We start from the raw sequence: 27,785 nt of genomic DNA, 5'->3' as shown, positions 1-27,785 counted from the left end.
ATTTGGACCAACACAGACAACGCGCAACCTTCTCTCTCACAACAGTAAAGAAAAAATTGTTTATTGTAATCAGGCATTCCCAATGCCGGAGCACGACACAGGTCCTCTCTCAGCTGTAGGAACGCCATCAAACAGTCTTTGTCCCATGGTACCGGATCACTCACCTCTTTGTGCGTCAGTTTTTGCAAGGGCTTTGCTTTCAGTGAAAAGTTCACGATCCACTGTCGGCAATAACCCACCATCCCTAGAAACATCCTGACCTCTCTCTGTGTCTTAGGCGCATTCATTTTCATGATCGCCTCTATCCTGTCTGGTGACACCTTTCGTTTGCCTTTCTCAATTCTGTGTCCTAGGTACTGCACTTCTGTCAGGCAGTACTGCAATTTTCCCGGGGACACCTTGTGCCCATTGGCAGCTAGGTGATTTAACAAAGCAATGGAGTCTTCCCTGCAAGCTTCTTCTGTTTCTGACGCCACAAGGAGGTCGTCTATGTACTGGACCAGAACTGACTTCTGGGGCAGCACTAGACTTTCAAGATTTTTCTTCAAAAGCTGGTTAAAGATCGATGGACTCTCTGTATACCCTTGAGGGATACGACACCATGTTAGGACGCGATTTTCCAGCTTAAATGCGAAAAGAAAATGGCTATCTTCGTCCAGAGGGATCGAAAAGAAAGCCTGACAAAGATCGATCACAGTGAACCACTCAGCTTGGAATGGAATCTGAAACAGTATCACTGATGGATTCGGTACCACTGGACAACATGAAACGACTATGTTATTAATCTTTCGAAGGTCCTGCACTATCCGAAATTTCCCATTTGGTTTCTGCAGACCCATAATCGGGGAGTTACATGGACTACCCACGATTTCTTTCAGTATTCCCTGTTTAATCATGGACTCGATCACGGGTTTTATGCCTGCAATCGTTTCTGGAGTCAATTTATATTGGGGTGTTCTTGGGAACTCAGCATGCGGTTTCACTACAATTTTCACTGGGTCCACCCCTTTGACCAATCCAATCTCTTCCCCAGTGAAATCCCATACTTCTGGTGCCACTGTCTCTCTCAAGTCCCAGGGGAGCTCATCTACTGTCAAAGTAGGGTACAGCTCCACGCATATTCTTGAGTTTGCAACTTTAAAGTCTGCATCATCATCATTGGTCAATACCTCCACTCCCTGAGGTGTACAGTATATAGTACAATTCAATTTACACAACAGGTCTCTTCCTAGCAGACACACAGGACTTGAATCGCAAACCACAAACTGGTGCTCATCACTGTACTTCCCTATTTTCACCTGCACCGGTTCTGTCAATTGGCTGGTTATTCTCCTGTTTGCGACCCCTACCACCTGTATGGTCTCTCCAGACATGGGCAGGTCTGGAACTGCAGCTGATCTGATCGTGGATCTAGTGGCTCCTGTGTCCACCAGAAATGTCGTAGGGCACCCTGCTACTTCTGCTTCCACATAGGGTCCCCTCTGATCTACCTCCAAGGCTGCCCCGAGGGTGCAGTCTTCTCTTTCCACTCTCTGTCCGGTTAATGGGTCCACATAATAGCACTCTTCCCCTTCCACAAACAGGGGCATTTGTCTATAGGTCTTACCCATACTCCCTACTCGAGGAGGTTGCGGGAACTGGGCTCGGGGAGGAGCCCCCCCCCCTTTGAGCACCTTTCCTTGGTATGGCGTTACCCCTCTTGTAGGTGCGCTCTGGACCTCCTCCTCCTCTATCTCTTGCTCTCCAATCTCTACATTGTAGGGGCACTCGCGTTTCCAATGCCCCACCTCGTTGCACTGGTGGCACCTAGTCGTTTTCTTCAAGGCAGCTATATCTATTCTGGGTCTAAAGGTGGAACTCTCCTCATTGCCCTTGTTCTGACTGTACTGCTTCTTTCCTCCTGTACCTGTTCCTTGCTGCTGTTGCTGTTGTCCCCCCTTCCCTGCTGCCTGCATCTGTACCACCATCAACTTTTCTTTTAGTTTCTTAGCCTTGGAATCTATCTCATCACAGCAGTACCTGGCATATCTCAGTATTTCATCTAGGGGTTTAGTTTGCCAACAAATCGAGTGTTGCTGAATCATTAAACTAATATCCGGTCTCAGTCCCAGGACGAACTTGGACACGAATTGCCCTATGTCTTTTGGATCCATTACATCCAAGCCGCTATACTGTTTAAACGCCTTCAGCAATCTCTCGTAATATTCGTGAACTGTCTCTTTGGGTTCCTGTCTCGTTCGGTCTATTCTGACCCAATCTATGTCTTGCATTGGCACCTTCTCTTTCAGCCAAGTCATCACTCTCTCGAATTTTGCCATCACAATCTCGGACGGCCCATTAGTCTTGGCATCTCTCTCTGGCTCCGTTGTGGGCCACTCAGCGCTAACCTTGCATGCTGTCCACAGATCGCCTGGTACTACAATGTCAAACAGCGTGTTCAGATCTATCCAAAGGACCTTTGAGATTTTTACAAATCTCTCCACTTGCTTGTACCACTCCACTGGGTTCTCTCGTAATTTGGGGAAAGAGGTGGTAAAAGCAGCTAAATCTCCCCTACTCCAAGGGACATGTACATAGTTCCCATTTGCAACTTCACGCAAAGGGTAAGCTTCTATTCCCTGCTGTCCTGGTGTCATACCAATCATGCTTCTCCTGCCGGTCCCTTTCTTGGACCACCTCTCTTCCCACTTATCTAGTGCCCTCCATGTCCTTATTCCAGCGATCAGTTCCCTTATGTGCGTTTTCAGCCCAATCGTTCTCCTCTCATCTAGGTCTCGATCTGTGTAATGCAGCCTGTGGTTACCCTGTAATGCTTTGGTTCTTGACAGATCCACCATATATTTGCCTGCTAGTTCGACTAACTTCTCATGGACTGCTCTCGCCTTTCGAGTGATGTCCTTTGCCATATACAGTATTTCATCCTGCTCATACATTTCCATTCTTTCTAAAGGCAGGGTACCATCTACCATGTCATCCAGGTCTGACCTTAAACTGGAGACATCGAGTCTCTTGGCTTTTATCTCAGCTCGCAATATGTCTTTCGAAGGGGGCTCACTGGTCTCCCTCCCATCCCAACTCCGAGCTCTACGTTTGGGCTCGGGAGAGTTAATGGGTGGCCTCCCTTGCTCCCATCTCTCCAGGTCCCATGCTCGGCCATCTGATCTTGGAAGGTGATGGAACACGGGCCTGTTACCCCTACTCTTGCTCTGCCCACTCTCATCTTCTTCTCTCCTCTCACCGCACATCTCTCTGTTATCTTCCCTCTGGTCGCTACACTCCCTTTGCCTCGTATCGCTCAGTATCCGATACGATCCTTCCTGGTTCCCCATATTCCCTGGGCTGCGCTCATTTCCATCATCACAGGGTCTATGGTGCGACCTCTCACAACTCCCATTCAGTTCTCTGGTGCCGGGCACACAGTGTGGACATTTAAAGCTGTTTCTGTACTCTTGTGCTCTCCTCTCCCCTTCACTGAGTATTGGGCGCGCCACCCCTTCACTCCCGGGGCCCCCGTTTTCCAGGTCTGTTCTACCTCCATTCCGGGCCCAATGGGTGACTCCCCTACTCCCTCTACAGTCCCACTCCGGGCTACTCTCCCCAGCCCCGCAGTGAGTCCGTGCTCTGCTGTCCTGACTTTCCCTTTCTGCTTCTGCAGCATTGATGCTCTTTTGAGCCTTCACTGCCTCATCCCACTGCTTCATGTACTCATTTAGCTCTTGAAAGGATTTTCGTCCAGATCCCCTCAGATCCATTGGCCATCTAGGGCCCCCAGGATCTCCTCCTGGGTCCCCTGCTGTGTGCATCGGTGTACTCCACTCTCTGGGTATCGGCATCTGACTTGGGGAATTAATCGTATCGTTCCTCCTTGCCTTCTCTGCTCTTTCTCTGTCTTTCCGTACCCGTTCTTCCCCTCTTGCTCTCTCTTGGTCATATATCGATATTATAGGACCTATGGTAACAGGTACCTGTAGTGCATCTGGTAATGGGTAGGATGTGGCGCTTTCCGTTTCCGGCGCTCTTTGTACCACAAACCTCCCGACTACCTGTTGCACCTGACTAGGCTGGGACAGCTCTTTCTTTGGCTCAGGATCCCACTCTGAACTGGGAAGCGGTCTATGCTCTCCTGCATTGCCCCCCTTTTCTCCTTCAGTATTCTCGACCTCTCCCCCTGCTCTATTATACGGGGGTGGCCTGTCTGTCAATAATCTGTTTATCAGGCTATCCTCTGTTTCGCTCTCCTCATCTTCTTCTAGGGGGCTTTTATTAACTGGCGCCTCTAACACTGGGTACAGTTTATTTACTTCCATGTTATGCACTCTCCATCTTTTAGCATCCGCATCCCACCTGGCATCCTGCACTGCCCTTACCGATCGTTTCACCCTTTCTTGTCGTCTGTTCATATTCTTTTCATGCGCTGCCCTAAGCCATGCATCAAGAGCTTCAAACTGGGTTGGTCTAGGCAAGGGTCTCATTGAGGTCATGACTGATTTTAATCGATGTAACACCTCTAATCTGAACGTCCCGTACTTCGGGAACGTCAGTTCCTCATTTCCTTCAGTAATCTTACTCCACTCTGATATCCAAAGGATCGTATGCAACCCAACATTTACTGCCATATAACGAGCTGGCGTACCCTCCGGCGGGGCTTCTTCCCCTTCATACGATCCCCGCTTCTCTTTCTTAAACACCGCTTTCAGCCACTTAAAACACTTCATAATTATGCGCACAAAATCCAGCCTCGCTACTCTGTTTACTTCCTGATGACAATCCACCAATCCTGTCGCGGCTTTGCTAGCTTGGCCTATCACAGCGCGGTCTTTCTCCTGTCGGCCAATCACGTCGCGACCCTGTCTGACGTGTTCGCTAGCTGGCCTATCACAGCGCGGTCTTTCTCCGGTCAGCCAATCACTGCGCGACACCACCTGACGTCTCTTTTCTCCGCTTCGCAGCAGCACCCCTCCTTTCTCAACTCGTCTCCCGGTTATGCATGCGTCCCATTCATACACCGAAAAATGACTACTTCCGACCAAGCGGTCACTTCTCTCGACTGTACGTCCACAGTCTATCTGTAATTGTCAACACAACTGACGAGATGTCTATCGTCTCTCTGATAGGTTGCTTACACACACAGTAACTTCCGACCAGCGTCCGTTACTCACGCACTCACTCTTACGTTCCCCCTATCTCGGTCTCTCGGGTGATCAATGGTACCTCATGACCCCCTTCACTCTAGTTGACAATTACTCTGGGTGTCCGATACACCCGAACCACTTAAGCTCTCCTTGAACTTAAGATTTCCACCGGTTGCGCGCGCTCACAACCTGTTCCACAGTCACTCTACAGACATTCAACTCCGCCAGACATTACAACATAGATACAATACAAAACACCGCAATCTAACACGCATAACCCTTTATACTCACTCTCAACCGATACTGCTGCTTTTTCTGTCTCACGTCATCCGGATCTTCTCCAGCGGGCTGTTCTTCCGATCATCGATCTCTAGGGGCCTTGGGGTAAGCTAACCTGGCCTAGGTCACCGTCCTCAAGAAGGCAACCATCCTCTGCTACCAACTGAAAGGGCGAGATTTTGATCGATACCTTATATCTATTGATCTAAACCTCGATCTGGTCGACTGAACCTTTGTTGCCTGTCTTGGAGGAAAACAGTACACCCATCTGCAAGCTAGTTCACCCAATAAAGGACTCTGCTCCCAAAGATCACGGACAACTTCTAGTTTTCAAAAGTTTATTGTAAAGATATAATGAGCTGCAAATACAGGCATCTCAGAATGAGATTCACGAGATACACAGGTCCAATTACATACATGTGCTCTCGGAAAGCCCTCAGACGAGCAACAGAAATCACTAACACAAGTTCTAAGAATAATAAAGCTATCAGCATAGACGCATATCTCTCCTTCATTTAGGTTGGAGGAAAACAAACACAGGTTAGGCGTCCCTACCCTGTTCTAGATGGTATCCCTACTTAACCAAATCCCAACCTAACAAAGGTGTCAGCAGTGAATGACCCCCAAGGGAAGTCACTCACTCTAAGTCTCTTGGTGAAAACCTATAGTTCTCCAGTCATGACCCCTCACTGCCTACCCATCCGCTCTCTAAAGGGTCCTCAGGTATCTGCTCTAACTCCACCCAGGGGTGCTGTCCCTAATACAAAACAGTCAACAACATTTGAGACGCCCCTTGCGGAACGCCCCTCACGTGGTGCAACTTCTGGCTTTTTCCATGATGCTTTGTCTTGGGCCTCATGAGTTAGAGTTGACCTTGCTTCTCAGACTCTTCTCCGGCCCGCTGATACCCCTTAAACATTCCAAAACCCTCCTCCATGTCTGGGCCGTCCACTGAACAGACCTCTATTCATTCATTTATAATTGGATCCCCCCTTTCCTGTTGCAGACAGATATCTGTAGCCAAGAACCCAACTCTCATATACTTCTAAAAAGAAAAAGGCCTGCAACATTTCTCAGCCCAGACATGTACGTGTAAATAAATGCTAAAACATTTCAGGCCTACAATATTTCTCATTATGATTATAGCATTCAACTTCTTCATTTAATTAAAGCATGTTAATACTCTTATTCTATTATTAAGTAAACATTTCTATAAATCATGGCCTATTTAATGCAATGACCAAAAACCTTAATGCAATCTGTGTCGTGAAAAGAACCACCTTCCCTTTCCCTCCAGCTCTGGCTCTGAGGCCTACCACGTTCTGCGTTTAACCACCTGCCATCTTACATTTTAACATCTTCACGACATGCAATTCAAAAATAATCACGTCTAATAAAGTCATATAATGTCACACATTTCTGTATTAGTTCCACTTCTACTTAAATCTCTACATTAGCTATACATTTAGGATATATTTACAGATACTATTAGCACTCATGGCATTTCTCTTCATGATTTGTGCTTACTACAGGTAAGTGTGATGTACTCATACATTTAAATCAGTTTGCGCTCTCTCAATTGCGAGTGGGTAATAGGTGAATAATTGTGGCTTCTAAGTACCACCCTGGCAAGCAAAGTGCACGCCTGGAAAATATCCGCCGCTGCGCCCTGGAAGACAAGAGCAAACTGCAGCTAAAATCTTTAAAACTCTGTACACAACTGTTTACAATTATGTAGGCAACACAATTATGCTTTTTTTTGCAGCATAAAAAGGATCAGATGTATCGACAGTTTGCACTGCCACCAAGTCACACAAAGCGGGGCAAAGTTTTAATATCGAATTTATCTTGGAGAGCATAATTGTTCTATTTTTTTGTTTCATGCTGGAAAGCTGTGTTTTTTTTGTAGCTCAATAGCTCCTTGGGCGACTTTGCTTCAAATGACAAGGGGAAATTAAATAAATAATTAATTTCACCTCGTTGTCATCTGCTGAAATAAATACCCTCCCCTACCCCCCCCCCCGCCCCTCCTCACCTCGGCCCCACCGCTCTACCTGCAGGAGATACACAGCCTCATGCAGCAATATTGCATTTTGCGATTCCTTAATTGCGAAAAATAAGGAATCACAATTAAAGAATTGCAAAATGCAATGCATCAAAAAATCGCAAAAAAATAGCGATTCCCTAAAATTCCTTAATTGCGATTCTCTAATTGAGAATCGCAATTAAGGAATACCACCCCATTCATTCCTATGGGCCTAGAGGCCCATAGGAATGAATGGGAATGACATTCTTAATTTGCGATTCACCATTAGAAATTCGCAAATTAAGAATGCAATTTCAAGGGTGCAGGGGTGTCCAAAGGACATTATGTTGCACCCCTGAAATCTGCCCATAAGTACATTTTGAACACACACATGCCCCAAGGGCATGTGTGTGTGTAAAATGAAACTTTGAAAAATGCACTTTTTTGCATTTTTCAAAGTTTTCGCAAATTACCATGAAGGTCAACTTCATGGTAATTTGCACCCCTTATTTGCGAATTCGCAGATTTTTAAAATTTGATGCATTGCATTTAAGGAATCTCAAATTGAGATTCCTTAAATGCAATCGCAATTTAAGAAATCGGAATTTTGCGATTTCTTAAATTGCGATAATACCAAAAATGATAATGCATCCCAAAAATGGAAATTGCATTCGCAAACGGCCGAATTTTGCGATTCGCACCGCTTGCGAATGCAATTTCCTTTGATGTATGTGCCCGACAGCTTCTTGGGTGTTTGAACACAAATCATGCAAAACCAGATTTACAAGCATTGCCGCACCGGGCTTTGTGACCAAAAATTACGCCCCCTTGAGGCTTGGGTAATGTTGAAGAAATGTTTTAATTACACCAAATATCACATTGCATTGGCGCTGCACTGTACAGCACAGAGTCAATGAATGAAATACTACAAAAAAATGTAAGCAAAGCGATTTTGTACTGGAAGGATAGTCTTCTACTGCAAATCCTACTGCTAGACAGTACACACACACCTTTACAAACAGTTCCAGGGTGTGTGCCTGTGCTGCTATCTTCCCAAGAGCTACACAGCACACAACCTTGGTTACAGCACTACATTGTCTATATGTAAATCTGCCCCAAACTACAACGACCTAGTGCACTTTTTGGGAGTTATGCGGCAGAGGAGGGCCAAACGATGCAGGAGGTTAGTTAAATTATGTAGCAAGAAAAGCCAAATTATGTGGCATAATGCATCACATTTTGTGATAGTATTATTTTGTCATGTTTACGCAGTTATATGTCGTTCAATAATAACAATAATAATAACACCTTTAGTATAGCGCCTGGTTACACTAGGAACAGTGTGTCCCCGCGCTTTGAAATTGTTCACCAGCAATAAACCCCATAAACAAAAAAAAAACCCTTAGGGAGAGGTCAGGAGAGTATTAAGATTTGGGAAAGAGGTGAGTTTTCAGACTACGCCTAAAGCTAGCTTCTGATGGCTCCATCCGGAGCTCAATGGGGAGGTCATTCCATTGTTTGCTAGCCAAATATCTGAAAGACCGACCCCCCCATCCGTGCCCGTTGAATTCTGGGTACCTGAAAGAGCATACGGCCCTGAGATCGTAGAGGACGATTGGGCTGATATTTGGTAAGTAGCTTTTTCAGATAAGCGGGCCCTCTCTCATAGGCGATGCGGTGGGTCATACACATGCTCTTGAAGATAATACGTTCCCGTATAGGGAGCCAATGGAGTTGGGCTAGAGCTTGTTTCCCTGAAGATCTTCTTGAGAGGTTGAGAGCTAGTCTCGCTGCCGCGTTTTGGACACACTGTAGCCTATGCAAACCTTTCCTACTCAAGCCTAAATACAAGGCGTTACTATAGTCAAGGTGAGGCGTCACCAATGTGTGGATTAGCGTTTTCCTGCTGTTTGCAGGGAGCGAGTCAAGGGTCTTGCGTAGGACCTTGAGGATCCCATAGCATTTCCCTGCTATCCCTCTAGTGTGGTGTTTGAAGGATAGAGTCTCGTCCAATCTGACCCCTAAATTTTTAACCTGATCTAATGGTTTCGGGATGGTGCCAAGTTCTTTAGGCCACCATGCCGATGACCAGATGGATGGAGATTTCCCCAACACCAAAAGCTCAGTTTTATTCGCGTTGAGGCGTAGGCAATTGGCGTTCATCCATCCGGCTACTCCGCTCAGACATGCCGAGAAATTGGCTGAGGCCTCTTCCGGGGGTTGACACAGTGTCACTACTAGCTGGGTGTCATCAGCATATGACACTATCTCCACCCCGTACGTCACAACCAGCTTGGCCAGGGGTGCCATATAAAGATTGAACAAAGTCGGGCTCAAAATTGAGCCCTGCGGCACCCCGTGTCTGAGCGAGCGCACCTCGGATTTATGGACAATGAATTCCGTTGCAACGCATGCCTTTACCATGCATGCATTACAACGGAATTCGTTTTCTACGCATAACCTTTACCACTAATATTCCTTTACCACGCATAGATTAACAACGTTTTTCGTTGTTAATTTATGCATGGTGATGGCATATTCTTGTTAAAGGTTACACCTCTCCCCTTACATGTCCCCAGCCTCTACTCCTTATAAATACTCCTGCCCTTAACCCTTATTTTTTCCCGTTACCTTTTTAACTCGCCTCCTCTCGATCTTCTTGGTTACGTCGGCCATACGTCATAGAGGAAGCGGAAGGTTAATTCATTTGCCTCTTTAACGACGCTGATTGCTTGATCTTCGGCATTTCAGATTAGTTTTTTTTGGAGGGGGGAGCCCCACCAACCCCCCTTTTTTAATCCCACGCTTTTTTAGTTTTGGGGGGGAGACCCCAAACCCCCTTTTTTTTCATTTACCACACATACCTTTACGACGTATTTCGTAGTAAAGGTATGCGTGGTAAATCCTCTCGTTGTTACCACGCATTCGTTGTAATGCATGCGTGGTAAAGGTTTTCATGGAAACGGCCGCGTTGTAGTGGCTGTTTCCCGTTTACGCATTTTAAAACTATATTGGCATAGGTTGCACCTCATTGGTCCCAGTTTAACACTTAAATTTAGCAATAAGCAACAGAATGCTGACCAGTAAATTCTTTGCAAAGGATCTTCCACTGCACGGCAAAACATGTCGTTGTGTTTTTAGTAACTTTTGAACCGTTTGAGGTAGAAAGAAAACATTGTTTACGCACAAATCTGTAGATTGTGAGGCAGATGGTGGATTATGTGGCAAATGCAGCAATTCAATAATAATGCAAAAAAAACGCAGTGGGTACACAATCACATAATTTCAGTGGCTTTGTAAATAGTGAGCAGATTCAGCACATTCCTCTCCAAATGTAACTGATTCAGTGGAGTTATTTACTAAGAGCTTTGCGATCATTTGCGCGACACACTGCCATCTTGTGCTAATCCTGAGGGATTTTAAAATAACCAATAACCACCTGCACTGCCTGCGCTGTTTTACACAAGGGGGAAAGCACAGCAAAGAGCCGCAGCTACAAATATGTGGCGTATTTTTGAACCTCCCCTTGCTCTGGCATTCAAACAAGCCAACTTGCACCATGCAAACAACTTTGCATTGGTGCAAAATATATGTGGGTGATGTCTGGCATAGGTTTTGTGCTGGATGGCGACCCTTCTAGTACAAAATAGTATGCTTAAACTTTTTCGGCATGTGCAGAACACATGCAATGTTAGAAAAGTTAGAAGAAATTAAAACATTCCCCTTGTTAGCTACTTCCACAAGGTGATGTTATGTTTTGGCTCAAAGCCTGTGCACTATTATTAGATAGGGCATCTTGTAAAACAACATGGCTGGGAGCATGGGAATGCCCGTGAAGCACCCATGGGATGCCCACTTGTCGCAAAGTAATTCAAAGTAATGCAAAGCAGTACTTTGCAGCTTTCCTGGCTACTTTCAAGTGTGAAAAGTTTTGTGCTCAAAAGTAAATAGTTTATCAACCCTTTGCAATGGTTTGCATCACTTTTTGTGACTTTGCACCTAGGCAAGGTGTTGGTTAATCTGCTTCCTGAGTCACATGGGAGTATGATTTAAATAAAATTATAGCAGATACAGGTGGAGATGTACTATTTTGTACCAGCTACACTGCGTTGCACTAGAGGGAGAGGGAAGGGCAGGCCATATCTTCTAAGACACGAGGCTTTTGCTCTTTCCCTAGCGCTAGTGTTCTTTCATCCTGCCTAGCACATCACACACACATTTGCATCATTGTGCAAAAGTATGTGTGTGATGTCCAGCCCAGGTTTTGTCCTTGAAGGATACCCTTCTCATATAAATTACCATGCTTAACATACTTTAAAATGTTTTCCACATTGCATATGTGCTGCACCGTGCAGCACACACACAATGTGAAAAAAGTTACGAGAATCAATAATGTTCTCTTTGTAAGCGCCTGCCTTAAGGAGGCATTATTTGTTGGTGCAAAGCCCTTTCTTAGGAGACAGTGCTTTGCATCAAAAACCATTGGTCACATCATCAGAGCATTTGTGTACCACCCATGGGACATCCTTTGATGAAAGGAACACCAAGCAGGGCAAAGCACTGTTTGAGTTTCATTTTGGACAATATTCCTGCACAAATAAATGAATGTTTTCTGCTGGAATGGAAATAGTTTATCAAGACTTTGCTTCAGTTTGCATAACTTTTTGTGATTTTGCTCCAGCGCACATGCTTGAAAAACAGCCCCATGGAAGCCTGAAACCAGGAATGACTGAGCCACTTGTGTAGTGATGTCATCAATGATGTCATTGACCATGTCACCTTTTCTGAATCATCAGATATGTGAGGCCATAAGCAGTGCATGGCAGGGGCGCAAGGTATAGTTAGCTCAGTAAACTGTAACAGGTGGATTTCAGTTTTTCTTTTGTTTTAAAACAATAGTTTTTATATTGTTATAAAGCTTACCTATAATGTCACTTTAACCTGTGTTTATTTTTCAGGAATTTCTAGGGTTTTGTAATGCAAGCTAAAATATTAGTAACTTACCAAACTATAACTTCATTTTAACTTTAGGTTTTTTAGTTAATTTCTGAGTTATTTTTAATGCAAAGTATGATATTATTACTTAGCCTAATTATGTCACTTTAATCGTTGTTTTTTTCAGTGACTTATTATTTTGTTTTTTAAAGTAAGATCTTATAACTTCACCTAATTATAACGTCACTTTAACTATTGTTTTTTCAGTGAATTGCTGGGGTTTTTGGATCATATTTACCTAACTCTCTCGCTAAGCATACCTTATGACCATGTGCCGGAGGGGGTTGGAAGCAGGACCTGGTTCAACACCCCACAGTCAGCCATTCACCAACCACTCACAGTCTTTGTCCATTGGCCATGCACAGCATGGACTTGGCTTCATACACCCCCGTCGACCAACTCTCTCCAAGTAACCAGAATTCTTATTATCCATTTCTGTCCTATTTAAAAAAAATGGTGGTCCCACTTTAGTTCAGTGGGAACCCACAAGTGGTTCTCACTGGGTCCTGCAAGAGTCCAGCGGTCCCTTATGGAATGTTTCTCTGAGACTGTGGGAGTGCAATACATTTTTTTATTTTATTTTGGCAATGATGGTGTATCTCTGGGGCACGGCCACATGTTTTTACCTTATTTAATTTATTAATTTCGGGACACAGGGACCAGGTGTCCTCTAATTGCAGCTGCAAAGTTACTGTTGATGTTGCAGCCAGCCAATCAAATCACTTAGTCGGCCGGGACAGAGTCCATCCCAAAGGACCAAAGCAGCTGAAATGAGAAAAGGCCTTCTTGGTCAATGGGAATGCCCATTTTTTTTTTATTAATTTCTCCCAAAACACTGAACGGATTATCACCATATCACAAAAAGCATTCTTTCTGAGTAAAGATCTAGCTTTGTGCTAAATTTGGTTTTGTTCTGTTCAGCAGTTGTGTTTTTAATGTCTAAAATTCCTATGGGAAATTTCATGAGGAAAATGCATTTTGGATCCCCCCTTTTCTCGACTGCCCGCTTGGCAGATTACCCTGAAACTTTCCAGGAAGGTGCAGAGGGGGGTTCACTTTTTCTGGAATGTTTTGGGAAGATTCATCAAACAACGCTAAAGTTATTAGCAAAACACTATTCCTATGGAAACTCTGACTGAACTATAACTACACATTGACGATAAATGTGGAACCTTCAGCATCAAACTACTACACATATTCTTCAACTTCTCAGTGCAGCAGAACTGTGCTGTCTATTTCAATGAAAACATGTTCATCTGTCATTGGACAATAGCCAGACACCTTCAAAGGAGAACCGAGTTCCATTTCAGCCAAAATCCACAACTAAGTCTATTAATCAGTCTCCTGCATGTCTCTGTACTTGTGTGAATGTAGCTTATATGGTGGTTGTTTTGACATGTTTCACTGCAAGACCTTCTTGAATTAGTTGACCACTAATAAGCACAGAAGACAGACGCCCCACAACCTTATTGCTGGATAGTAGTGTTTAGCCTGCACAGCTTAGAAGTTGCAGAAGTGCAGTATTTGTAATACAATTATTGCTATTACTGTTATCATTATATGAACTCTTTCTAATCCTGTGTGATTTAGCCAACAGGGTTTGAAGATTTTGTGGCATTCTTTCAAAACCAGAGCACCCAGACAAAGTGAGCAATTGTCCAGGCCCTCCACCTATCACAGTGCCTCCTGGGAAAGAGAACTTTCTGTCTGTTTCACCTCTGTGTATTCTGATCTGCAGCTAAACCTCGCGTTCTCTCTGGCTCTCTCTACCTCTTAATTGGTCACTCTGGCAAGTACCATCTGAAGGATGGTTGGGATTCCGTGCAAGACATATCAGCTGATTTTGGGTTATCCTGCAAAAGTTTGACAATTCATTTAGTATTAGTTTGGCTTCCTGTGGACTTGAATTAGCAGGAAATGGGTAATAAAATTCTAATTTGTTCTGTACTGTGGCCGCCAAAATATATCTTGCCCAGTGCCTCCAAAATCCTTAAGATGACAGTGAGAGCATCTCAGCTTTGTCACTGCTCAGATTGGAAATTAGTCACAGGACTATCTAAGGCTGTGCCCTACTGGGGGCTGGTGGGTGCAGAGAAACTCTCACAGAAGAAGGCCACTTGTGACGCATTATTGGAAGACTTTCTTCTTAGACAGGGGTGCCATTTTGTGCAGGACAGTTAAAAAGAAGGCTAGGATGTCTTATGAATGAGTCAGAGGGATACGAAGAGTATGCTGACAGAATTAAAGAAACTTCAACTGTTGAAATTGGCAATGTATATACACATAAGCGGCGTTCATTTGTGTTCACTGTACCTCTTGTCGTAAACAGAATGGGTATTGCAAAACACTGACTGTGTTATCCCGCCAGCATAGACCCATGCACACATATATACAACAGCCATTTTAGGTACCATGGTCTCTCTGTTTGCGATCGATCATCAGCGCCCTTCCCTGACTCTGCAAGCTTCCCCCATGCACCCCGACCGCCCCCACTCTCACATGCACAAGTCATGAACCCTTCTCCTTCTGCATGACGCTGTCACTGGGAATCACACCCCGCGCCTGACCAACACCTCCTTTCCTTCCATGAATACCCCTCTTTTGATAAACCCTTCCTCTACGCTCGATTGTCCACACCGATCCTTCCTTTCATGAATATCTCTCCTTTGATGACCCCTTCCTCTGAGCCCGATTGTTTGCACGGACCGCTGGTCATCCCTTAGCCCGAGGATACAGTTTATTGCCCACTACTGTATGCACTCGCCCCTCATCAAAGGAGCTACTATTGATCATGACCTTCCCACCCCCTGGGATTCGATCAGGCGCACACATTCCAAAGGAATCAGCAGAACACTCAGCTGCGTGACAGCCCCCTCCTATTGTATGGAGGGTAAGGGCCTCTACTGTAGCCACGTGTTGGAATGAGCCGGAACTGGGGGGGTGCCGGGGATGTCATCTTCATACTTCACAATGTCTTTATTGTAATAAAGAGCGTTCACATGTCTTAAACCAGTGTATAAAAGACCAGGCCTCAGAGAGGCTAGTTAGAGCACCTCCCGAAGACACTATGCGAGTGTCCCAAATGACATGCTCTCCTCATGAGAAATAAAACTCTATTCTTGTTTTCCTACTTCCAGCGCCCGTCTCTTTATTTGGTAATTATTCAAGATGGGAACTAAGAGGCGTCTTGCGCCAGCAGCCTGGGCATCAGGAGCGTTATGGGCTGACTTTTCCACACAACCAGGCTGCATGCCATTCATAGCCAAGATTTAAGTTACCTTGGCACGGTGTCTAAAAAAGCTGTATGTAACAGTCTGTCCTTGGAAGCACCCACCGTCAATCTGTGAACATGTGCAGGAAATGTGGTGGCACGTCTGTTTCTGCCTTGAAATAAAGAAAGCTGAAGATAAAAGTAATTCTAAATCTCACTGATTGCACTGCCAGACTGTTCCCCATAAGTGATCACCTTAGATGATCACAGAGGCAACATCTCTTCTTTGCACAGTGTCATTTCAAGCCTATCCCAGCGATAAACAACCCTAAAACATCACATGCACAGACACTTCCGACGTGGTGATGGCAAGAGCGTGAACATCAATTAACCAGAATGCCTAGGGAAGTGTAAGTGACATCACCTGCAGTTGGAAATAATTCTTTCTGCAGCGTCACCCCCAAACATTTTGCCTTCCTCTTCCCCTTTGTGCAGAATTATGTTTGTTGGCTTTTAGGATTCGGTGCACTTTACCACTGCCAACCTGTGCTCAAATGCACATGCTCTCCACCTAAACATGGCTTGATTTACTTATCCACAATTGGCATATTTGATTTACCTTTATGTCCCTACTAGAGTGCACTATATGTGACTGGGGCCTGTAAATGTAATGCTGACTGTGCAACCCACTCAAGTAGCCCTTTGAACAGAACTCAGGTCTGCCACTGCAGAGCCTAAATGTGCAGTTTACACTACCACGTTGTCTTGGTATTTAAAATCTCTTGTCAAGCCTTAAACTTCCCTTTTATTACATACAAGTCACCCCTAAGTTAGGCCTGAGATAACCCGAAGGGGAGGGTGCTGTGTAATCAAAAGGTAGGACATTTACTTTCAGGTTTTGCACATCCTGGTTTTGATAAACACCCAAATTTGTTTTTCACTACTGAGAGGCCTACCCCTCTCATAAGTTAACAATGGGAATCCATATTACACTTTATAAGCTGTAATTGTGGATTACAGGAAAAGGAGTGGACCTGTCCTGTTTCTTATCACTGGAATGGTAATGATAAATCCTCTTTACTTGTAAAGTAGTATTTACCATTATCCATTTAAAAATGTCACTTTTAGAAAAAGGTATGTGTGAATTGAAAGGTGGCATTTTTCTACTCTTAGCCCCTTGTGGCTGTAGCCTGTCTCGAATACACGGCTAGGGTGGGTGACAGCTGTACTTTGTGCATTCCCTCTACACAGCCACACACAAAGGGAGCTTAAGCGTAACTGACGGGCCATCCACATCCTGATGGGTCATCCTGAGCAGGATGGGAGGAAGGAACTGACACTAACACCAGAATTTGTTGTCCCCTGTCCTCACACAAAGAGCTGCATAACCCCTGTAGTAAGTCTGGAGCCGGGGCAAGAAGAAAGGACCTCTGTGCACTTCACATACCCTTCTTTTAAGTTGCTCCCACTTCAAAAGCACAACTGGGTATAAGAATTGGACTTCTTACCCTACCACTTCAATACACTACTTGACCTGTGAAGAACTCTGCCAGGAGGAAGGACTCTTGTGCTGCTACAAGGACTGCCACTCTGCTGGACTGCTGTTCTCGAAGAACCACTTTTCTGCTGTACTGCCCTGCTACATGCTACCCTCTACCCTACTGATGAATGACTGGACAATCTTACTTGAACCCAGAGTGATCGCCTGTTTTTAGACTCAGGGATATCAAAGTCTAACACCCTGCTCTTGTGCCTGGTCCATTAGAAGTGGATCCAGGTTCTTGCTCCAGTGAAACAAACGCATCCTCTGCTTGTAAGTAGAATCAATACATAGCCGCTGTTGTGGGAACAGATTCAGTGGATCGTATTTAGAACCGACGCATCCCCATCAGAACCGACGCATCAGGACCACTGCATCGCTGCCACTCCAGAGACAATCGATGCATCCCCTTGACTGCGTGGAGAAACCAGGGGCATCGGCTTCAGAACCAATGCATAGCTCTTGAATGCACATCAGCATTGAAGCATGGAGAAAATAGACGCATCACCTGAACTGCGGAATCAACACCGACGCATTGCTCAGGTGCACCCGCATCTTGCTGTAGCGACTAGCATCAAGGTACTTTGGTGCAAGAGACTTGCATGGCTCCTGTATCCACCCTGAGCTCCATCACAGTCAGCCTGAACTCTTGACTTTGTCCTAGTCCAGCGTGACCAGATAACCCCATAGGAGCTTAATTCTTCTAAGCTCTTTTTTTTAACTTTTGATCTTTAAAAATTCATATCTTGACTTCTACTTATTGGATTTTGTCGGTTTGGTCCTGTTGTCTTTATAAAAATATCATCTATTTTTCTAAACTGATGTGGAGTCTGTTTGTGGTGTTTTCACTGAGTTACTGTTTGATGTGTTGCACATTTACTTTACACATTGCCTCATAAGTTAAGCCTACCTGCTCTGTGCCAAGCTACCAGAGGTTGAGCACAGGTTAATGTATGGTATGTGTCTGACTTTCTCTGACTAGGATTGTGGTTCCTGCTTGGACAGGGTGCATACCTCTGCCAACCAGAAACCCAACACCCGTCATTTGACCTTTGCTCTGATTTTAACATTCATACACAAACACTCAAATTCACACCTACACACTCTCTCTCAGATAAACACACTGTCACCCATGAACACACACAACATGCATTTAAAAGCAGGTTTTACTCACCTAAGATGCCAGGGAGGGTCATATATCTGTTATTTGTACTGCATTTTTTATTACATTAATAGTAATTAATATAACCATATTCACTATTAATGTAATAATAAAATTTGACAAAAACAATGAAGGTGAAGCTCCAGCCTATGTCCGTAAGGACAAGCTGGCCCTGTGTTCCTGGCACTGATTTTGTCACCTCTGGAGCTAGTCGTCGCAGAGGTAGTGCCAGTGGTCTCAAGGGCAAGATAGGTGTTGCAGCTCCAACCCCTGGTGGCGCCTAAATGACATCCATTGGCACAACTTGGATATCGACCAATGAATTGTTGGCACAGCAAGTAACACCCATATATAGTAAGGGGCTCAGCAGCACCATTCCCTTTCAGACGGAAACCTGCCACGGTGATAAGCGTATGCCCAGGATCAAACCAGATGTTAGTTGGGCACTCAGATGTACTACTAAACAGTTTCACCTAACTACATTCACCATGAGCCGAAATTCTGCCCTTCACCAGCAAGTCCAGCTTTTATCCAAGTTATAGATTTCGAGGTAGTTCCACATGAGGTGGGTGCAGTGTCAGGGATTCAGTGCTTATTTTGAGGCTGTGGTTTCCGGTGCTCAGAACCGCCACTTTTCATGAGCACCAGTTAAGGACATTTATGGTAGGCAGAGGGGGATTAAATGATTTGCCCAGAATCACAGGATGTTGACCCAATGCGGAAACTCGAACCTGGTTCCCCAGCTCCAAAGTCAGCAGTTCTGGCCATTGCGCCACATTCTCTCTCTCCCCACGTTCATGGTTAGCAGTTGGTTCTGTTTTAGTTAATGCAAGCTGCCTCCTGACGATAGCCCAGACACTTATTTTTTTCAGAAATTAACCACTGCAGGGATTTCTTGAGAAGTCGGTGACCCTGAAAGATTCGTAGCTGGAGCTGAGGGACGAATAGTCTCCGGGACACAGATATGAATGGCGCAGCCGGTGCAGTGGCACCAGGGCCCTGGGGTATGAAGGAGGGGGACTGTGCCCTGCACTGGTAGGAGATATTTTAGAGGCCGCTCGACAATTGCTTTGCCAGATCTGTGTTTAACCTTCGGGGGAGTGTGAGGTTGGAGGGGAAAAATGGAAAGGAGAAAAGAGAAAAAGGGAAAGAGTATAAAACAGAAAGGAGGAGGGGTAAATATGACAAAATAGGAGAAGGGGATATGGAAAAAGAAGAAGTGGATAAAAATGAGTAAGAGGGGAAGAGGAAGAAGAGAAAGGGGGACAGAAAGAATTGTGTAAGGGCGAGAAGAGAGGAAGAAGATAAAGAAGAGTGAGAGGCAGAAGAGGGGTAAAGTGAGTCAGAGAGGGGAAAGTGAAAAGGAGGTAGAGGTAGGAGGTGAGTGGAGAGAGAGGTGGAGATTGGAAGGAGTAAAGGAAAGACAGGTAGAGTGAGGATCCTAATATATGAAGGGCTCATTCCACCCCAATTAGGTCTGTATTTAAATATAGACCTGGGGGGCAACGCCTATTTCATTTGCTTGCATGAGGACCTATGACACCCAGGCTGCATTACTGGATAGTCTCTTGGCAACTTTAATGTAATAAGGTCTCAGGGCTCTGACATCATAGCACGTGGTGTCCTCCCTCAGTGTGCATGCATTCTTGCTTCCCCGCTCCACGAAGATAGGACCTACCTGGGGGAGCGGCGCGTATATCCCCCCGCGTCTTTCCCGCCTAGCTGGCAGATTCCCCCATTGGAGGGTTTGTACCCTGCTTGTCTTCCCCATTGGCCGGGGGGGTCAGCGCCTTCCTAGCGGCTGTCGCAGGGGGCACGGGCGCTTCTACCGCTTCTGGGCGCCTCCGCGCACCAAAACCAGTTTATTCCGGGGCTCGGCGTCGGTTATGGCGCCGGCCCTCTAGCCCCCGTTGGGGGGGGCCTCTGCGATAAGGATGCATTAGACCCACTTACTCGCGTCTTAAATTGTATCCCAACTCCAGCAAAGTATCATACCAAGGGCCATATGTACGAACACATTTTCCCATAGACACAGAATGGGTAAAACCCTTTGATACATCTGGCCCAAAACTCCCAGGGACTGTACGGGGAAACGGTATAAGAATATTGAGTTAACAAATATTCCAAAGTTTAGGGAATTCCTTTGTGGCCATTAGCTTCCTGTTGCAGTGAAGTCAGTTAAGCATCTGTTGGTGTCCTAATATAGGGCAGATTAATGGAGTATGCAAGTAAATAACCATATCTGGTTCTAGTGGTTTCAAGGGGTAATCGTTAAAATATATGAGCCTGCAAAAGACTCACAGCTGTTAGTTTCCAGACTATTGGCATGCCTTTTGAAGCCCTGATTGAAACTATAATTTTGTTAATTTAAAACGTTTTAAATATGTTTTTGTATTATTTTTTTAATGTGGAGGACAGCCACATTTACACTGATTACAAATATAACTTGAGCCTTAATTAACCTTTCTAAGGGATGAACATGTACTGCTTCGTTTTTTCGTTAACTACTTTCCAGACACCTGAGTGTGAGGAAGATGCTTATGCATTCAATATGAGTGATCCAAGTTTATGTGCGATAATCATTGAACATGATAAAAAATGACTATGTGTGATAATTACTGAACACGGTAAAACCCGACACCGAGGTATCGGAACTTATTATGGCAGGTACTTATCTCCTGTTATGAGTTTTGCCCCTACAGTGAGGCATAACATGTCTGTATGTATGTATATATTAAAATAAAAGTATTTGATGTTTGTATAAGTTAAACCTAGCCAAAAGCAAAAAAACACTACAGAAGGTCAAAGGCAACTGTACAGTGGACAAGTCATTTAAGAGGTACCTCTTTTGTGGACTGTTAGCAGTGCTTAATTTGAGCCGGTGGTTTCCGGTGCTCGGCACCAGCACTTAATTGTCAACTTGTGATAGTCTGCCACAAGGTGACGCTGTCTCAAATGATCACAACAACAGTCAATTATTAATTCAATATACATAAAAAATGATTATTACCTGCCATCCAAGCTATTCTCATAGCTTTGGGGGCCTGGAATAGTCTGAATTGTTACACTTGTAGGAGTGTGATGGTTAGCAGTTGTTTTGTTACCCTCACTGTCAGCATGACCGGGGCGATGTGTGGTGCAAGTTGCAGTGGTCTCCCGACGAGAGCCCTGGCACTTATTTATTTACAAATTAAGCTGTGACTGTTACTGCATCATGACATAGTGCTGTGTGAAGAGGTACATCTTCAACTCTTTCCTAAACTGCAGCGGGATTTGGTGGAGAAGGTCCTGATCAATAAGCAGATAGAGAAGGCAGATTATCATGCCTTTTCTTTTTTTCATACTTCTAAGTCATCAGTCTGATGCTGAGAGTCACTAGGGATGGTGAGGTTATCAGTTAGATGGACAGGGTGTAAGTTATTATGGCTTTGTAAATGATGCAGCTGGTTCTGAAGATGGCACAGACTGGCAAGGTGAGCCATGTGAATTTCAACAAGATGGGGTCTTATCGCATTAAAATATGCATGCTTCTGTATTTACTGGGAATTTTTCCCTCAATAAATATTGGCAGGTTTGACCTGATGGACTTTGTGCAAGGATGGCATTTTTATCACATACAGCAGATACCAGTTGCAATAAAAAAAATGCAAAATGTTTAATTTCAATATGTGCGGTAATAGATGTTTCACAAAACTGCACAGAATGTTTGCTTTACAGTTCTTTTATATCAGCTACTTTTTTAATACAGTATAAGAAACTGGGTTACTGGTTGAGGGGGTGAAAACCCATTCAAGTAGAAATCACAATCCTTGTCAGTGTGCAGCCACAAAGCAAACCCTAAATTAACCTGTGTTCAGCCCTTGGGTAGCGTTGTCACAGAGCAGTCAGGCTTAACTCATAGGCAATGTGTAAAGTATTTGTGCAACACTTTAAATAGAAACACAGTGAAAACACACCACAAAAGGATCCCACTCCTATTTAGACAAATGGAGTAGATTTTTATAAATAAAACAAGACCAATACAACAAAATTCCAATCAGTAAACTGGATATTTGCAGGAGTAAAGATTTCCGTGAAAATAGCTCCCAAAAGCACAAAGCGCCAACTGTGGCTATCTGGTTGTGCTGGACTGAAACAAAGTCACATGTTCAAGCCAAACACTAAGAAGTGCAGGCTGGCTACAGGACCCATTTAGGCCTGCTGAATAAAGTACCTGGTTGTGGAGCGCTGCAAGGTTACATGGTGAGGATGTGTCGTGTAGCTGAGGTGATGAATCAGTTCCAAACTCCTGTGAATCTGCGATGCGAGGTCCTGCTTCATCATCGAGGATCCCGTCGATGAGGGCTCGCGATGTAAAGACCAGTGTCGGGGATGCGTTGTGAAGTTGAGGTATTGTGTTGGTTCCAAGGAGCTCTGAGGCTGCAATTCAAGAGCCTGTGTGGTCATTGAGGCATCATTGATGAGGATGCCATGGCCTGTGTTGGGAAGGCCGGTCACAGGAAGTGGTTCCGATGCAGCTGTGGGGTTGGGTACTTTGCTTCAAGAGAACCCTTGCAGCACAGGTGATGCATCAGTTCAACTCGGGTTTGCGCCGCAAACCAGAAAAGATGTGTTTGTTCTGCTGAGTCCAGAGATGGGCTTGCATAGCACATTCAGGCCCACTTCCAAGGGCCCAGGAGTGGGGTGGTACCACATGGCAGAGTAGGACTAACAGATGGCAGAATCTAGGTGGTCGGTTCAAGGATGTTGTAGCCTTCTGTACCTGAAGCTCTAGTCAGAAGGCCAGCAAACCTTTCCTTGGATTCACTTTGGGGTCCTGGGTTCGACAGATGCATGGCCAGTCCTTCTCACCCAGCCAAGAGGGCAGCAGGTCAGCACAGCAGGGCAGTAGTTCTTTCAGATCAGCAGTTCAAGAGAGTGGCAGTCCTTTCAGCAGCACAGTAGTACTTCTTACTGGCAGAGTATCCACAGGTCCAGAAGTGTAGTAAAGAGTTGGTGTCTGAGGTCCAATATTTATACCTGGTATCCTTCCCTTAGAAGGAAGGAGAAAAGCTTCTAGAGGTTTCCCTTTGAAGTCGCCAGGCATCCTGCCTTACCTATCGTGGCCACAGACTAACTAGAGGGGGTATACAGCCCTTTGTATGGATGCAGGACACGGCCTATTCAAGTGTAAGTATGGCTGTGCCCTGCTCGACCCTCACATCCTGCCAGGAAGGGCACCTCCAGGAACACTTAAGCTCTCTATTATGTTTGACTGTTCAGGAGGTATATTCAAAGCCCAACTGTCAGCTACACCAAGTCATCTGACCCAGGGACAGGCTACATGCACTAAAATAGCTAAGCAAGAAAAATGGCTCTTTCTAAAAGTGCCATTTTCAAAATTGTAATTTAAAATCCGACATTACAATAAAAGAGGAATTTTCATTACAATTCCAAAGACATCAGACATGAACTGATTAACTGCTCCCATTTTGGATGTATAGTTTATTAAATGTAATAAAGTAACTCCAATATTATCCTGTGAAAGAGGCAGGCCTTGCAGTAGCAAAAAACAAATGTAAGAGTTTTTCACAAAGAGGAAATGTAAAACTTAAACCTACATGCCCTAACTGTTTAAATACATTGCACCCTGCCCTATTGGCTGTTTAGTGCCTACCCTACAGTGACATATGTATTAAAAATGAAGATTTAGGCCTGGAATTTTTTTTACTTTGGCAAGTTGAAAGGGCAGCCTAAAAACTGCATTGAAACAAGGAGAGGGAGCTCTTTATACCAAAGGAATGGAGCACCCAGGTACCATGAAGTAAAAGAAAACGTTTTTCGTTTAGTCTGAGTCTATATGAAGGCCAATAGTGCATCAGAAGTCAATCCACATCCAACACACCTCTCAAACCATTCCGAGCTTATTAAAGCACTTATAAAGAAGAGAATTTTTACACAGACATTTTTTTATACAAAAACTGTATTTATTACCAGTTAAAAACAAATATCATAACACAATATTTCATTATGATTTCGAAAACCAACACATAAATAAAAGAAGATCATATCATCTGGCTACAACAGTGCTCCAGGAGAAAAGACATAGACAACAAACTTTGTCTTGTAAGTGTTAATTTGGATCCTATTTAGACAACAGAGGGCATGGATCTTAATTCCCTGTCACCAAAACACTGTTCAACCTTCCAAATTTAACAGAAAAGTAGAGCGTTGATGCGTTTCAGTGGTATATTGTCAATAAAACCACCTTAATCAGGACTAAAGTAATTTGTTTCTCCTTACAATGGTTTTTGTCTCACCTGTGCAACCGCACATCTGTGAGAATACTCCCAATCTATTGAGGGGTATGTCGTCCCAAATTTGGAATTCAGGCCGTCTTTAAATACCCTTCACTGGTCTCCTCTTGGTGGCAAAAATAAGCAATATTTAAAATATGCCCTTGACGTTAATCACGGCAATTGTGGATTTTCCAACTATTTGCTGTAAAGCTTCTTAGAGGATTTCTTCTGATTAAAGCTGTGTTTTTCTCACCGTGCACCTGTATATATCTCCTTTTAGTCCACGGGGTATAGTCTTATCGTGGCTTTTTAATCCGATGACCGGCTTCCCCCGCTTTCATCTCTCAGTCGTGGTGGAAGCAATCAATCGACAAACTTCACATGTGGTTTGCAAGACGAGACACTGCGAAACTCTACGCCACTTCATTCTATGACTCCCTACTCTACTCTGCCCCACTCTACCCTATGCCTGTGCACTCTGTCTCACTCTACTATGCACCACTGCACTCTTCGCCACTGCGCTCCACACCATTCTTTCTAGGTCACTCTACTCTACTCTCCACCACTCCAATCTGTGCGACTCCACTCCATATCACTCTACCGTACAACACTGACTTCTATCCCACTGCCATCTATGCCAATGCACTCTCCACCACTACTCTATACCACTGCAATCTATCCTGCACCACTCCACTCTACTGCACCACTCAACTCTATGCCACTCCACTCTACTCTGGAAAAATCTACTCTGAGCCACTGCACTCTATGCCACTTTACTCCCCTCTGGACCACCCTACTCTACAATGGATTCACACAATTCCAATCAGGACCAGAAAATGAAACACATACAACACTCAACCTTTACCAAATATGCACACTTCATTCAAAAACAATTATTATTTCTACCAAAAACAAGCATATGATAATTGTTTTTGAATGACGTATGCATGTTTGGTAAATGTTGAGTGTTGTTTGTATTTCATATTTTGATCCTGGGGGGAATTATGTGAACCCAATGTGGAGTGGTACCCTGTCCCCTCAGTATGTGGGCTCCCTCTCAAATCCTTTTTCAACTCCACTGTGCGCCACTGCACTCTATGCCGCTCTACTCTACTCTACACAACCCTACACCACTGTGCTGTATGCCACTACTGTATGCTATTGCATTCTATCCTGCACTACTCCACTTTACCCTGCACCATTCCACTTTATGCCGCTTCACTCTAATCTGAAACAATCTAGTCTACGCCACTACACTCTATGCCACTGTACTCTATGCCACACTACTTCACTCTTCACCACTCTACACCACTGCACTCTATGCCTCTCCAGTCTACGCTGCACCACTCTACTCGGCATCACTCCACTCTAATCAACTGCCCTATATGCCACTCTTCTGTAAACCACTACACTCTACGCCAATGCACTCAACACACTTTATTCAAAACTAAGGCACTCTACGCCAACTTCACTGCACCACAGCAGTCTACACCACTATACTCTACTCTGCGACACTCTACACCACTCCACACTATGCCACTCTATTCTACTCTGAACCACTGTAGTCTGTGCCACTCTACTCTGTACCATGTCACTCTGCTTCACTCTACTCTGCTCTATGCCACTGTACTCTATGCCACTCTACACCATTCTACTCCACACCACGGAGCTCTATGACACTCTACTATGCAAGACTGCCCCCTTGGTCACTGACCTCAATACCAGCCTACACTGCACCACTGTGAGCCACTACACGCTTTGCAACTGCAAGCTACACTACTCAACACCATTGTGCTCTATGTCACTGAACTCTTAAGTCACTATTTTCTACTCTGCATCACTGTACTCTATGCCACTGCTCTCTGCGCCACCTTTCCCTACGCACTGTACACTGTGCCACTCTACTCTGCAAGACTGCCCTCTTTGCCTCTCAACTCAACACCACTCACTCTGCACTCTCCACTTCATTCTACTCTATACAACTTTCTGCACCACTCTACTCTATGCACTGCTCTCTATGCCACTACACTCAAGTTTGCACCACTCAACTCTACTACACTATGCATCGTTCCACCATGCAGCTCTACACCATTGCACTCAATGCCTCTCTACTCTACACATCTGTACTTTACACTGCACCACTCTACTCCACCCTGAAACACTCCACTTTATGCCACTTCATTCTACTCTAAAACAATGTACTCTACGCCACTGCACTCTATGCCACTACATTCTACTCTGCACCATCCTCTCTGTGCCACTGCACTCCACACCACTCCACTCTACACCACTGCACTCTATATCAATGCACTCTACACCAATTTACTCAAAACAAATCCTCTCTAAGCCAATCTATTCTGCACCACTGTACTTAACGTCACTTCGCTCTAGGCCACTCAACTCCACTCTACAACACTCCACTCTACAACACTATACGCTACAACACTATTCTCTACAATACTCCACTCTATGATGCTCTATTTTATTAAAATCTACTCCACTCTATGACACTCTACTCCACTCTATAACACTACTCAACTCTGTGATGCTCTATACAACTCCGTCTATGTCACTCCATGCCACTTCACTCCACTCTGTTCTATGACACACTACTTCACTGTATGCCACCCCACTGTATACTACTCCACTCTACTCTACGACACTTGACTCTACAACACTCTACTCCACTTTGTGACATGTCACTCCCCTATACTACTCTACTCTAAGCCGCTCGACTCTATGGTAATCTTCTCTACTCTATATTACTCAACTCTACAACACTCTACTCCACTCCGCCCAACACCCTCTACACTATTCCACTCTGCTCTACACCACTCCTTGACACTCTATGCCACTCAGCAACACTCAACTCCACTCTGACACTCTACGCCATTCAGCTCTACTCCACTCTATGCCCTTCCACTCTACGATACTCTACTACCTCCACAACTCACCACTTTAGTCTAGACCACTCAACTTGACCCTACAACACTATACGCTACAACACTTCATTCTACGATACTCCTCTCTAAGATGCTCTACTCCATTAAAATCTACTCCACTCTACTCTACTCTACTCCAATCTATGCCACTCTACAACACTACTCAACTCTATGATGCTCTATAGAACTCCCTTTATGTCACTCCATGCCACTTCACTCC

At 44.7% G+C, this 27,785-nt stretch overlaps 1 protein-coding gene across 1 annotated transcript in view; it reads left to right on the top strand.

Moving 5' to 3' along the window:
* The window catches only part of NTSR1 (neurotensin receptor 1), a 914,324-nt gene that overhangs the window by 843,629 nt on the left and 42,910 nt on the right, over positions 1-27,785 (top strand). The window lies entirely within an intron of this gene.

Source organism: Lissotriton helveticus, chromosome 7 (genome assembly GCF_964261635.1).
Source record: "Lissotriton helveticus chromosome 7, aLisHel1.1, whole genome shotgun sequence".
NCBI lineage: Eukaryota > Metazoa > Chordata > Amphibia > Caudata > Salamandridae > Lissotriton > Lissotriton helveticus.
Note: the sequence above shows the minus strand (reverse complement) of the source record. Positions and strands in the feature narration are given on the sequence as shown.